This window comes from Mobula birostris, chromosome 14, assembly GCF_030028105.1.
Source record: "Mobula birostris isolate sMobBir1 chromosome 14, sMobBir1.hap1, whole genome shotgun sequence".
Classification (NCBI taxonomy): domain Eukaryota; kingdom Metazoa; phylum Chordata; class Chondrichthyes; order Myliobatiformes; family Myliobatidae; genus Mobula; species Mobula birostris.
In genome coordinates, this window is record NC_092383.1 from 1,395,618 (window position 1) to 1,408,839 (window position 13,222).

At 63.8% G+C, this 13,222-nt stretch overlaps 1 protein-coding gene across 3 annotated transcripts in view; it reads right to left on the reverse strand.

Moving 5' to 3' along the window:
* The window catches only part of afg2b (AFG2 AAA ATPase homolog B), a 54,700-nt gene that overhangs the window by 13,796 nt on the left and 27,682 nt on the right, over positions 1-13,222 (reverse strand). The window lies entirely within an intron of this gene.

The window sequence follows — 13,222 nt, forward strand, 5'->3', positions numbered from 1 at the left end:
TGCATGAAACAGCAGGTTTCTGCCCGTCGGGTGGCGAGGGGTGAAACAGCTGGTTTCTGTCCGTCGGGTGGTGAGGGGTGAGAGAGCAGGTTTCTGCCCGTCGGGTGGTGAGGGGTGAGACAGCTGGTTTCTGCCCGTCGGGTGGTGAGGGGTGAGACAGCAGGATTCCGCCCGTCGGGTGGTGATGGGTGAGGGAGCAGTTTTCCGCCCGTTGGGTGGTGATGGGTGAAGGAGCAGGTTTCCGCCCGTCGGGTGGTGAGGGCTGAGACAGCGGGTTTCTGCCCGTCGGGTGGTGAGGTGTGAGACAGCAGGTCTCTGCCCGTCGGGTGCTGAGGGGTGAGGGAGCAGTTTTCCGCCCGTCGGGTGGTGAGGGCTGAGGGAGCAGGTTTCTGCCCGTCGGATGGTGATGGGTGAGGGAGCAGGTTTCCAGCCATCGGGTGGTGAGTGGTGAGGGACCAGGTTTCTGCCCGTCGGGTGGTGAGGGGTGAGGGAGCAGGTTTCTGCCCGTCGGGTGGTGAGGGGTGAGGGAGCAGGTTTCTGCCCGTCGGGTGGTGAGGGGTGAGGGAGCAGGTTTCTGCCCGTCGGGTGGTGATGGGTGAGGGAGCAGGTTTCTGCCCGTCGGGTGGTGATGGGTGAGGGAGCAGGTTTCTGCCCGTCGGGTGGTGATGAGTGAGGGAGCAGGTTTCTGCCCGTCGGGTGGTGATGAGTGAGGGAGCAGGTTTCTGCCCGTCAGGTGTTGATGGGTGAGGGAGCAGGTTTCTGCCTGTCGGGTGGTGATGGGTGAGACAGCAAGTTTCTGCCCATCGGGTGGTGATGGGTGAGGGAGCAGGTTTCTGCCCGTCTGGTGGTGAGGGGTGAGGGAGCAGGTTTCTGCCCGTTGTGTGGGGATGGGTGAGACAGCAGGTTTCTGCCCGTCGGGTCGTGAGCGGTGAAAGAGCAGGTTTTCTGCCCGTCGGGTGGCGAGGGGTGAAACAGGTGGTTTCTGTCCGTCGGGTGGTGAGGCGTGAGAGAGCAGGTTTCTGCCCGTCGGGTGGTGAGGGGTGAGACAGTTGGTTTCTGCCCGTCGGGTGGTGAGGGGTGAGACAGCAGGATTCCGCCCATCGGGTGGTGATGGGTGAGGGAGCAGTTTTCCGCCCGTCGGGTGGTGATGGGTGAAGGAGCAGGTTTCCGCCCGTCGGGTGGTGAGGGCTGAGACAGCAGGTTTCCGCCCGTCGGGTGCTGAGGGGTGAGGGAGCAGGTTTCCAGCGATCGGGTGGTGAGTGGTGAGGGACCAGGTTTCTGCCCGTCGGGTGGTGAGGGGTGAGTGACCAGGTTTCTGCCCGTCGGGTGGTGAGGGGTGAGGGAGCAGGTTTCTGCCCGTCGGGTGGTGAAGGGTGAGGGAGCAGGTTTCTGCCCGTCGGGTGGTGAGGGGTGAGGGAGCAGGTTTCTGCCCGTCGGGTCGGTGTGATGAGTGAGGGAGCAGGTTTCTGCCCGTCGGGTGTTGATGGGTGAGGGAGCAGGTTTGTGCCCGTTGGGTGGTGATGGGTGAGACAGCAAGTTTCTGCCCATCGGGTGGTGATGGGTGAGGGAGCAGGTTTCTGCACGTCTGGTGGTGAGGGGTGAGGGAGCAGGTTTCTGCCCGTCGGGTGGGGATGGGTGAGACAGCAGGTTTCTGCCCGTCGGGTCGTGAGGGGTGAAAGAGCAGGTTTCTGCCCGTCAGGTGGTGAGGGTTGAAAGAGCAGATTCTGCCCGTCGGGTGGTGAGGGGTGAGACAGCTGGTTTCTGCCCGTCAGGTGGTGAGGGGTGAGACAGCAGGTTTCTGCCTGTCGGGTGGTGAGCAGTGAAGGAACGGGTTTCCAACAGTCGGGTGGTGAGGGGTGAGGGAGCAGATTTCTGCCCGTCGGGTGGTGATGGGTGAGGGAGGAGGTTTCTGCCCGTCGGGTGGTGAGGGGTGAGACAGCAGGTTTCTGCCCGTCGGGTGGTGAGGGGTGAGACAGCAGGTTTCTGCCCATCGGGTGGTGAGGGGTGAGACAGCAGGTTTCCGCCCGTCGGGTGGTGAGGGGTGAAACAGCAGGTTTCCACCCGTCGGGTGGTGAGGGGTGAGGGACCAGGTTTCTGCCCGTCGGGTGGTGAGGGGTGAGGAACCAGGTTTCTGCCCGTCGGGTGGTGATGGGTGAGGGAGCAAATTTCTGCCCATCGGGTGATGATGGGTGAGACAGCAGGTGTCTGCCCGTCAGGTGGTGATACGTGAGACAGCAGGTTTCTGCCCGTCGCGTGGTGAGGGGTGAGGGACCAGGTTTCTGCCCGTCGGGTGGTGATGGGTGAGGGAGCAGGTTTCTGCCCGTTGGGTGGTGATGGGTGAGGGAGCAGGTTTCTGCCCGTCGGGTGGTGATGGGTGAGATAGCAGGTTTCTGCCCGTCGGGTGGTGATGCGTGAGACAGCAGGTTTCTGCCCGTCGGGTGGTGATGGGTGAGGGAGCAGATTGCTGCCCGTCGGGTGGTGATGGGTGAGGGAGCAGGTTTCTGCCCGTCGGGTGGTGATGGGTGAGGGAGCAGGTTTCTGCCCGTCTGGTGGTGAGGGGTGAGAGAGCAGGTTTCTGCCCGTCGGGTGGTGAGGGGTGAGAGAGCAGGTTTCTGCCCGTCGGGTGGCGAGGGGTGAGAGAGCAGGTTTCTGCCCGTCGGGTGGTGAGGCGTGAGAGAGCAGGTTTCTGCCCGTCGGGTGGTGAGGGGTGAGACAGTTGGTTTCTGCCCGTCGGGTGGTGAGGGGTGAGACAGCAGGATTCCGCCCATCGGGTGGTGATGGGTGAGGGAGCAGTTTTCCGCCCGTCGGGTGGTGATGGGTGAAGGAGCAGGTTTCCGCCCGTCGGGTGGTGAGGGCTGAGACAGCAGGTTTCCGCCCGTCGGGTGGTGAGGTGTGAGACAGCAGGTTTCTGCCCGTCGGGTGCTGAGGGGTGAGGGAGCAGGTTTCCAGCGATCGGGTGGTGAGTGGTGAGGGACCAGGTTTCTGCCCGTCGGGTGGTGAGGGGTGAGTGACCAGGTTTCTGCCCGTCGGGTGGTGAGGGGTGAGGGAGCAGGTTTCTGCCCGTCGGGTGGTGAAGGGTGAGGGAGCAGGTTTCTGCCCGTCCGGTGGTGAGGGGTGAGGGAGCAGGTTTCTGCCCGTCGGGTGGTGATGAGTGAGGGAGCAGGTTTCTGCCCGTCGGGTGTTGATGGGTGAGGGAGCAGGTTTGTGCCCGTTGGGTGGTGATGGGTGAGACAGCAAGTTTCTGCCCATCGGGTGGTGATGGGTGAGGGAGCAGGTTTCTGCCCGTCTGGTGGTGAGGGGTGAGGGAGCAGGTTTCTGCCCGTCGGGTGGGGATGGGTGAGACAGCAGGTTTCTGCCCGTCGGGTCGTGAGGGGTGAAAGAGCAGGTTTCTGCCCGTCAGGTGGTGAGGGTTGAAAGAGCAGATTCTGCCCGTCGGGTGGTGAGGGGTGAGACAGCTGGTTTCTGCCCGTCAGGTGGTGAGGGGTGAGACAGCAGGTTTCTGCCTGTCGGGTGGTGAGCAGTGAAGGAACGGGTTTCCAACAGTCGGGTGGTGAGGGGTGAGGGAGCAGATTTCTGCCCGTCGGGTGGTGATGGGTGAGGGAGGAGGTTTCTGCCCCTCGGGTGGTGAGGGGTGAGACAGCAGGTTTCTGCCCGTCGGGTGGTGAGGGTGAGACAGCAGGTTTCCGCCCGTCGGGTGGTGAGGGGTGAGGGACCAGGTTTCTGCCCGTCGGGTGGTGAGGGGTGAGGAACCAGGTTTCTGCCCGTCGGGTGGTGAGGGGTGAGGGACCAGGTTTCTGCCCGTCGGGTGGTGAGGGGTGAGACAGCAGGTTTCCGCCCGTCGGGTGGTGAGGGGTGAGGGACCAGGTTTCTGCCTGTCGGGTGGTGATGGGTGAGGGAGCAGGTTTCTGCCCGTCGGGTGGTGATGGGTGAGGGAGCAGGTTTCTGCCCGTCGGGTGGTGATGGGTGAGGGAGCAGGTTTCTGCCCGTCGGGTGGTGAGGCGTGAGGGAGCAGGTTTCGGCCCGTCGGGTGGTGATGGGTGAGGGAGCAGGTTTCGGCCCGTCGGGTGGTGATGCGTGAAACAGCAGGTTTCTGCCCGTCGGGTGGCGAGGGGTGAAACAGCTGGTTTCTGTCCGTCGGGTGGTGAGGGGTGAGAGAGCAGGTTTCTGCCCGTCGGGTGGTGAGGGGTGAGACAGCTGGTTTCTGCCCGTCGGGTGGTGAGGGGTGAGACAGCAGGATTCCGCCCGTCGGGTGGTGATGGGTGAGGGAGCAGTTTTCCGCCCGTTGGGTGGTGATGGGTGAAGGAGCAGGTTTCCGCCCGTCGGGTGGTGAGGGCTGAGACAGCGGGTTTCTGCCCGTCGGGTGGTGAGGTGTGAGACAGCAGGTCTCTGCCCGTCGGGTGCTGAGGGGTGAGGGAGCAGTTTTCCACCCGTCGGGTGGTGAGGGCTGAGGGAGCAGGTTTCTGCCCGTCGGATGGTGATGGGTGAGGGAGCAGGTTTCCAGCCATCGGGTGGTGAGTGGTGAGGGACCAGGTTTCTGCCCGTCGGGTGGTGAGGGGTGAGGGAGCAGGTTTCTGCCCGTCGGGTGGTGAGGGGTGAGGGAGCAGGTTTCTGCCCGTCGGGTGGTGAGGGGTGAGGGAGCAGGTTTCTGCCCGTCGGGTGGTGATGGGTGAGGGAGCAGGTTTCTGCCCGTCGGGTGGTGATGGGTGAGGGAGCAGGTTTCTGCCCGTCGGGTGGTGATGAGTGAGGGAGCAGGTTTCTGCCCGTCGGGTGGTGATGAGTGAGGGAGCAGGTTTCTGCCCGTCGGGTGTTGATGGGTGAGGGAGCAGGTTTCTGCCTGTCGGGTGGTGATGGGTGAGACAGCAAGTTTCTGCCCATCGGGTGGTGATGGGTGAGGGAGCAGGTTTCTGCCCGTCTGGTGGTGAGGGGTGAGGGAGCAGGTTTCTGCCCGTTGTGTGGGGATGGGTGAGACAGCAGGTTTCTGCCCGTCGGGTCGTGAGCGGTGAAAGAGCAGGTTTCTGCCCGTCGGGTGGCGAGGGGTGAAACAGGTGGTTTCTGTCCGTCGGGTGGTGAGGCGTGAGAGAGCAGGTTTCTGCCCGTCGGGTGGTGAGGGGTGAGACAGTTGGTTTCTGCCCGTCGGGTGGTGAGGGGTGAGACAGCAGGATTCCGCCCATCGGGTGGTGATGGGTGAGGGAGCAGTTTTCCGCCCGTCGGGTGGTGATGGGTGAAGGAGCAGGTTTCCGCCCGTCGGGTGGTGAGGGCTGAGACAGCAGGTTTCCGCCCGTCGGGTGGTGAGGTGTGAGACAGCAGGTTTCTGCCCGTCGGGTGCTGAGGGGTGAGGGAGCAGGTTTCCAGCGATCGGGTGGTGAGTGGTGAGGGACCAGGTTTCTGCCCGTCGGGTGGTGAGGGGTGAGTGACCAGGTTTCTGCCCGTCGGGTGGTGAGGGGTGAGGGAGCAGGTTTCTGCCCGTCGGGTGGTGAAGGGTGAGGGAGCAGGTTTCTGCCCGTCGGGTGGTGAGGGGTGAGGGAGCAGGTTTCTGCCCGTCGGGTGGTGATGAGTGAGGGAGCAGGTTTCTGCCCGTCGGGTGTTGATGGGTGAGGGAGCAGGTTTGTGCCCGTTGGGTGGTGATGGGTGAGACAGCAAGTTTCTGCCCATCGGGTGGTGATGGGTGAGGGAGCAGGTTTCTGCCCGTCTGGTGGTGAGGGGTGAGGGAGCAGGTTTCTGCCCGTCGGGTGGGGATGGGTGAGACAGCAGGTTTCTGCCCGTCGGGTCCTGAGGGGTGAAAGAGCAGGTTTCTGCCCGTCAGGTGGGAGGGTTGAAAGAGCAGATTCTGCCCGTCGGGTGGTGAGGGGTGAGACAGCTGGTTTCTGCCCGTCAGGTGGTGAGGGGTGAGACAGCAGGTTTCTGCCTGTCGGGTGGTGAGCAGTGAAGGAACGGGTTTCCAACAGTCGGGTGGTGAGGGGTGAGGGAGCAGATTTCTGCCCGTCGGGTGGTGATGGGTGAGGGAGGAGGTTTCTGCCCGTCGGGTGGTGAGGGGTGAGACAGCAGGTTTCTGCCCGTCGGGTGGTGAGGGGTGAGACAGCAGGTTTCTGCCCATCGGGTGGTGAGGGGTGAGACAGCAGGTTTCCGCCCGTCGGGTGGTGAGGGGTGAAACAGCAGGTTTCCACCCGTCGGGTGGTGAGGGGTGAGGGACCAGGTTTCTGCCCGTCGGGTGGTGATGGGTGAGGGAGCAGGTTTCTGCCCGTCGGGTGGTGATGGGTGAGGGAGCAGGTTTCTGCCCGTCGGGTGGTGATGGGTGAGATAGCAGGTTTCTGCCCGTCGGGTGGTGATGCGTGAGACAGCAGGTTTCTGCCCGTCGGGTGGTGATGGGTGAGGGAGCAGATTGCTGCCCGTCGGGTGGTGATGGGTGAGGGAGCAGGTTTCTGCCCGTCGGGTGGTGATGGGTGAGGGAGCAGGTTTCTGCCCGTCGGGTGGTGATGCGTGAAACAGCAGGTTTCTGCCCGTCTGGTGGTGAGGGGTGAGAGAGCAGGTTTCTGCCCGTCGGGTGGTGAGGGGTGAGAGAGCAGGTTTCTGCCCGTCGGGTGGCGAGGGGTGAAACAGGTGGTTTCTGTCCGTCGGGTGGTGAGGCGTGAGAGAGCAGGTTTCTGCCCGTCGGGTGGTGAGGGGTGAGACAGTTGGTTTCTGCCCGTCGGGTGGTGAGGGGTGAGACAGCAGGATTCCGCCCATCGGGTGGTGATGGGTGAGGGAGCAGTTTTCCGCCCGTCGGGTGGTGATGGGTGAAGGAGCAGGTTTCCGCCCGTCGGGTGGTGAGGGCTGAGACAGCAGGTTTCCGCCCGTCGGGTGGTGAGGGGTGAGTGACCAGGTTTCTGCCCGTCGGGTGGTGAGGGGTGAGGGAGCAGGTTTCTGCCCGTCGGGTGGTGAAGGGTGAGGGAGCAGGTTTCTGCCCGTCCGGTGGTGAGGGGTGAGGGAGCAGGTTTCTGCCCGTCGGGTGGTGATGAGTGAGGGAGCAGGTTTCTGCCCGTCGGGTGTTGATGGGTGAGGGAGCAGGTTTGTGCCCGTTGGGTGGTGATGGGTGAGACAGCAAGTTTCTGCCCATCGGGTGGTGATGGGTGAGGGAGCAGGTTTCTGCCCGTCTGGTGGTGAGGGGTGAGGGAGCAGGTTTCTGCCCGTCGGGTGGGGATGGGTGAGACAGCAGGTTTCTGCCCGTCGGGTCGTGAGGGGTGAAAGAGCAGGTTTCTGCCCGTCAGGTGGTGAGGGTTGAAAGAGCAGATTCTGCCCGTCGGGTGGTGAGGGGTGAGACAGCTGGTTTCTGCCTGTCAGGTGGTGAGGGGTGAGACAGCAGGTTTCTGCCTGTCGGGTGGTGAGCAGTGAAGGAACGGGTTTCCAACAGTCGGGTGGTGAGGGGTGAGGGAGCAGATTTCTGCCCGTCGGGTGGTGATGGGTGAGGGAGGAGGTTTCTGCCCCTCGGGTGGTGAGGGGTGAGACAGCAGGTTTCTGCCCGTCGGGTGGTGAGGGGTGAGACAGCAGGTTTCCGCCCGTCGGGTGGTGAGGGGTGAGGGACCAGGTTTCTGCCCGTCGGGTGGTGAGGGGTGAGGAACCAGGTTTCTGCCCGTCGGGTGGTGAGGGGTGAGGGAGCAGGTTTGTGCCCGTTGGGTGGTGATGGGTGAGACAGCAAGTTTCTGCCCATCGGGTGGTGATGGGTGAGGGAGCAGGTTTCTGCCCGTCTGGTGGTGAGGGGTGAGACAGCTGGTTTCTGCCCGTCGGGTGGGGATGGGTGAGACAGCAGGTTTCTGCCTGTCGGGTGGTGAGGGGTGAAGGAACAGGTTTCCAACAGTCGGGTGGTGAGGGGTGAGGGAGCAGATTTCTGCCCGTCGGGTGGTGATGGGTGAGGGAGCAGGTTGCTGCCCGTCGGGTGGTGATGGGTGAGGGAGGAGGTTTCTGCCGGTTGGGTGGTGATGGGTGAGGGAGCAGGTTTCCGCCCGTCGGGTGGTGATGGGTGAGGGAGCAGGTTTCCGCCCGTCAGGTGGTGAGGGGTGAGAGAGCAGGTTTCTGCCCGTCGGGTGGTGAGGGGTGAGACAGCTGGTTTCTGCCCGTCGGGTGGTGAGGGGTGAGACAGCAGGATTCCGCCCGTCGGGTGGTGATGGGTGAGGGAGCAGTTTTCCGCCCGTTGGGTGGTGATGGGTGAAGGAGCAGGTTTCCGCCCGTCGGGTGGTGAGGGCTGAGACAGCAGGGTTCTGCCGGTCGGGTGGTGAGGTGTGAGACAGCAGGTTTCTGCCCGTCGGATGGTGATGGGTGAGGGAGCAGGTTTCCAGCCATCGGGTGGTGAGTGGTGAGGGACCAGGTTTCTGCCCGTCGGGTGGTGAGGGGTGAGGGACCAGGTTTCTGCCCGTCGGGTGGTGAGGGGTGAGGGAGCAGGTTTCTGCCCGTCGGGTGGTGATGAGTGACGGAGCAGGTTTCTGCCCGTCGGGTGTTGATGGGTGAGGGAGCAGGTTTGTGCCCGTTGGGTGGTGATGGGTGAGACAGCAAGTTTCTGCCCATCGGGTGGTGATGGGTGAGGGAGCAGGTTTCTGCCCGTCTGGTGGTGAGGGGTGAGGGAGCAGGTTTCTGCCCGTCGGGTGGGGATGGGTGAGACAGCAGGTTTCTGCCCGTCGGGTCGTGAGGGGTGAAAGAGCAGGTTTCTGCCCGTCAGGTGGTGAGGGTTGAGGGAGCAGGTTTCTGCCCGTCGGGTGGTGAGGGGTGAGACAGCTGGTTTCTGCCCGTCAGGTGGTGAGGGGTGAGACAGCAGGTTTCTGCCTGTCGGGTGGTGAGGGGTGAAGGAACAGGTTTCCAACAGTCGGGTGGTGAGGGGTGAGGGAGCAGATTTCTGCCCGTCGGGTGGTGATGGGTGAGGGAGGAGGTTTCTGCCCGTCGGGTGGTGAGGGGTGAGACAGCAGGTTTCTGCCCGTCGGGTGGTGAGGGGTGAGACAGCAGGTTTCTGCCCATCGGGTGGTGAGGGGTGAGACAGCAGGTTTCCGCCCGTCGGGTGGTGAGGGGTGAAACAGCAGGTTTCCACCCGTCGGGTGGTGAGGGGTGAGGGACCAGGTTTCTGCCCGTCGGGTGGTGAGGGGTGAGGAACCAGGTTTCTGCCCGTCGGGTGGTGAGGGGTGAGGGACCAGGTTTCTGCCCGTCGGGTGGTGAGGGGTGAGGGACCAGGTTTCTGCCCGTCGGGTGGTGAGGGGTGAGACAGCAGGTTTCCGCCCGTCGGGTGGTGAGGGGTGAGGGACCAGGTTTCTGCCCGTCGGGTGGTGAGGGGTGAGAGAGCAGGTTTCTGCCCGTCTGGTGGTGAGGGGTGAGGGTGCAGGTTTCTGCCTGTCGGGTGGTGATGGGTGAGGGAGCAGGTTTCTGCCCGTCGGGTGGTGATGGGTGAGGGAGCAGGTTTCTGCCCGTCGGGTGGTGATGGGTGAGGGAGCAGGTTTCTGCCCGTCGGGTGGTGAGGCGTGAGGGAGCAGGTTTCGGCCCGTCGGGTGGTGATGGGTGAGGGAGCAGGTTTCGGCCCGTCGGGTGGTGATGCGTGAAACAGCAGGTTTCTGCCCGTCGGGTGGCGAGGGGTGAAACAGCTGGTTTCTGTCCGTCGGGTGGTGAGGGGTGAGAGAGCAGGTTTCTGCCCGTCGGGTGGTGAGGGGTGAGAGAGCAGGTTTCTGCCCGTCGGGTGGTGAGGGGTGAGACAGCTGGTTTCTGCCCGTCGGGTGGTGAGGGGTGAGACAGCAGGATTCCGCCCGTCGGGTGGTGATGGGTGAGGGAGCAGTTTTCCGCCCGTTGGGTGGTGATGGGTGAAGGAGCAGGTTTCCGCCCGTCGGGTGGTGAGGGCTGAGACAGCGGGTTTCTGCCCGTCGGGTGGTGAGGTGTGAGACAGCAGGTCTCTGCCCGTCGGGTGCTGAGGGGTGAGGGAGCAGTTTTCCGCCCGTCGGGTGGTGAGGGCTGAGGGAGCAGGTTTCTGCCCGTCGGATGGTGATGGGTGAGGGAGCAGGTTTCCAGCCATCGGGTGGTGAGTGGTGAGGGACCAGGTTTCTGCCCGTCGGGTGGTGAGGGGTGAGGGAGCAGGTTTCTGCCCGTCGGGTGGTGAGGGGTGAGGGAGCAGGTTTCTGCCCGTCGGGTGGTGATGGGTGAGGGAGCAGGTTTCTGCCCGTCGGGTGGTGATGAGTGAGGGAGCAGGTTTCTGCCCGTCGGGTGTTGATGGGTGAGGGAGCAGGTTTCTGCCTGTCGGGTGGTGATGGGTGAGACAGCAAGTTTCTGCCCATCGGGTGGTGATGGGTGAGGGAGCAGGTTTCTGCCCGTCTGGTGGTGAGGGGTGAGGGAGCAGGTTTCTGCCCGTTGGGTGGGGATGTGTGAGACAGCAGGTTTCTGCCCGTCGGGTCGTGAGCGGTGAAAGAGCAGGTTTCTGCCCGTCAGGTGGTGAGGGTTGAAAGAGCAGATTCTGCCCGTCAGGTGGTGAGGGGTGAAGGAGCTGGTTTCTGCCCGTCGGGTGGTGAGCGTTGAGGGAGCAGGTTTCTGCCCGTCGGGTGGTGAGGGGTGAGACAGCTGGTTTCTGCCCGTCAGGTGGTGAGCAGTGAAGGAACAGGTTTCCAACAGTCGGGTTGTGAGGGGTGAGGGAGCAGATTTCTGCCCGTTGGGTGGTGATGGGTGAGGGAGCAGGTTGCTGCCCGTCGGGTGGTGATGGGTGAGGGAGCAGGTTTCCGCCCGTCGGGTGGTGATGGGTGAGGGAGCAGGTTTCCGCCCGTCAGGTGGTGAGGGGTGAGGGAGCAGGTTTCTGCCCGTCGGGTGGTGATGGGTGAGGGAGCAGGTTTCCGCCCGTCGGGTGGTGAGGGGTGAGGGAGCAGGTTTCTGCCCGTCGGGTGGTGAGGGGTGAGACAGCAGGTTTCTGCCCGTTGGGTGCTGATGGGTGAGGGAGCAGGTTTCTGCCCGTCGGGTGTTGATGGGTGAGGGAACAGGTTTCTGCCCGTCGGGTGGTGATGGGTGAGGGAGCAGGTTTCTGCCCGTCGGGTGGTGAGGGGTGAGGGAGCAGGTTTCTGCCTGTCGGGTGGTGATGGGTGAGGGAGCAGGTTTCTGCCTGTCGGGTGGTGATGGGTGAGGGAGCAGGTTTCTGGCCGTCGGGTGGTGATGGGTGAGGGAGCAGGTTTCTGCCTGTCGGGTGGTGAGGGGTGATACTGCTGGTTTCTGCTCGTCGGGTGGTGGGGGGTGAGGGAGCAGGTTTCTGCCCGTCGGGTGGTGAGGCTTGAGACAGCAGGTTTCTGCCCGTCGGGTGGTGAGGGAGCAAATTTCTGCCCGTCGGGTGATGATGGGTGAGACAGGTGTCTGCCCGTCGGGTGGTGATGCGTGAGACAGCAGGTTTCTGCCCGTCGGGTGGTGATGGGTGAGGGAGCAGGTTTCTGCCCGTCGGGTGGTGAGGGGTGAGGGAGCAGGTTTCTGCCCGTCGGGTGGTGAGGGGTGAGGGAGCAGGTTGCTGCCCGTCGGGTGGTGATGGGTGAGGGAGCAGGTTTCTGCCCGTCGGGTGGTGATGGGTGAAGGAGCAGGTTTCTGCCCGTCGGGTGGTGAGGGGTGAGGGAGCAGGATTCCGCCCGTCGGGTGGTGATGGGTGAGGGAGCAGTTTTCCGCCCGTTGGGTGGTGATGGGTGAAGGAGCAGGTTTCCGCCCGTCGGGTGGTGAGGGCTGAGACAGCAGGGTTCTGCCGGTCGGGTGGTGAGGTGTGAGACAGCAGGTTTCTGCCCGTCGGATGGTGATGGGTGAGGGAGCAGGTTTCCAGCCATCGGGTGGTGAGTGGTGAGGGACCAGGTTTCTGCCCGTCGGGTGGTGAGGGGTGAGGGACCAGGTTTCTGCCCGTCGGGTGGTGAGGGGTGAGGGAGCAGGTTTCTGCCCGTCGGGTGGTGATGAGTGAGGGAGCAGGTTTCTGCCCGTCGGGTGTTGATGGGTGAGGGAGCAGGTTTGTGCCCGTTGGGTGGTGATGGGTGAGACAGCAAGTTTCTGCCCATCGGGTGGTGATGGGTGAGGGAGCAGGTTTCTGCCCGTCTGGTGGTGAGGGGTGAGACAGCTGGTTTCTGCCCGTCGGGTGGGGATGGGTGAGACAGCAGGTTTCTGCCTGTCGGGTGGTGAGGGGTGAAGGAACAGGTTTCCAACAGTCGGGTGGTGAGGGGTGAGGGAGCAGATTTCTGCCCGTCGGGTGGTGATGGGTGAGGGAGCAGGTTGCTGCCCGTCGGGTGGTGATGGGTGAGGGAGGAGGTTTCTGCCGGTTGGGTGGTGATGGGTGAGGGAGCAGGTTTCCGCCCGTCGGGTGGTGATGGGTGAGGGAGCAGGTTTCCGCCCGTCAGGTGGTGAGGGGTGAGAGAGCAGGTTTCTGCCCGTCGGGTGGTGAGGGGTGAGACAGCTGGTTTCTGCCCGTCGGGTGGTGAGGGGTGAGACAGCAGGATTCCGCCCGTCGGGTGGTGATGGGTGAGGGAGCAGTTTTCCGCCCGTTGGGTGGTGATGGGTGAAGGAGCAGGTTTCCGCCCGTCGGGTGGTGAGGGCTGAGACAGCAGGGTTCTGCCGGTCGGGTGGTGAGGTGTGAGACAGCAGGTTTCTGCCCGTCGGATGGTGATGGGTGAGGGAGCAGGTTTCCAGCCATCGGGTGGTGAGTGGTGAGGGACCAGGTTTCTGCCCGTCGGGTGGTGAGGGGTGAGGGACCAGGTTTCTGCCCGTCGGGTGGTGAGGGGTGAGGGAGCAGGTTTCTGCCCGTCGGGTGGTGATGAGTGACGGAGCAGGTTTCTGCCCGTCGGGTGTTGATGGGTGAGGGAGCAGGTTTGTGCCCGTTGGGTGGTGATGGGTGAGACAGCAAGTTTCTGCCCATCGGGTGGTGATGGGTGAGGGAGCAGGTTTCTGCCCGTCTGGTGGTGAGGGGTGAGGGAGCAGGTTTCTGCCCGTCGGGTGGGGATGGGTGAGACAGCAGGTTTCTGCCCGTCGGGTCGTGAGGGGTGAAAGAGCAGGTTTCTGCCCGTCAGGTGGTGAGGGTTGAGGGAGCAGGTTTCTGCCCGTCGGGTGGTGAGGGGTGAGACAGCTGGTTTCTGCCCGTCAGGTGGTGAGGGGTGAGACAGCAGGTTTCTGCCTGTCGGGTGGTGAGGGGTGAAGGAACAGGTTTCCAACAGTCGGGTGGTGAGGGGTGAGGGAGCAGATTTCTGCCCGTCGGGTGGTGATGGGTGAGGGAGCAGGTTGCTGCCCG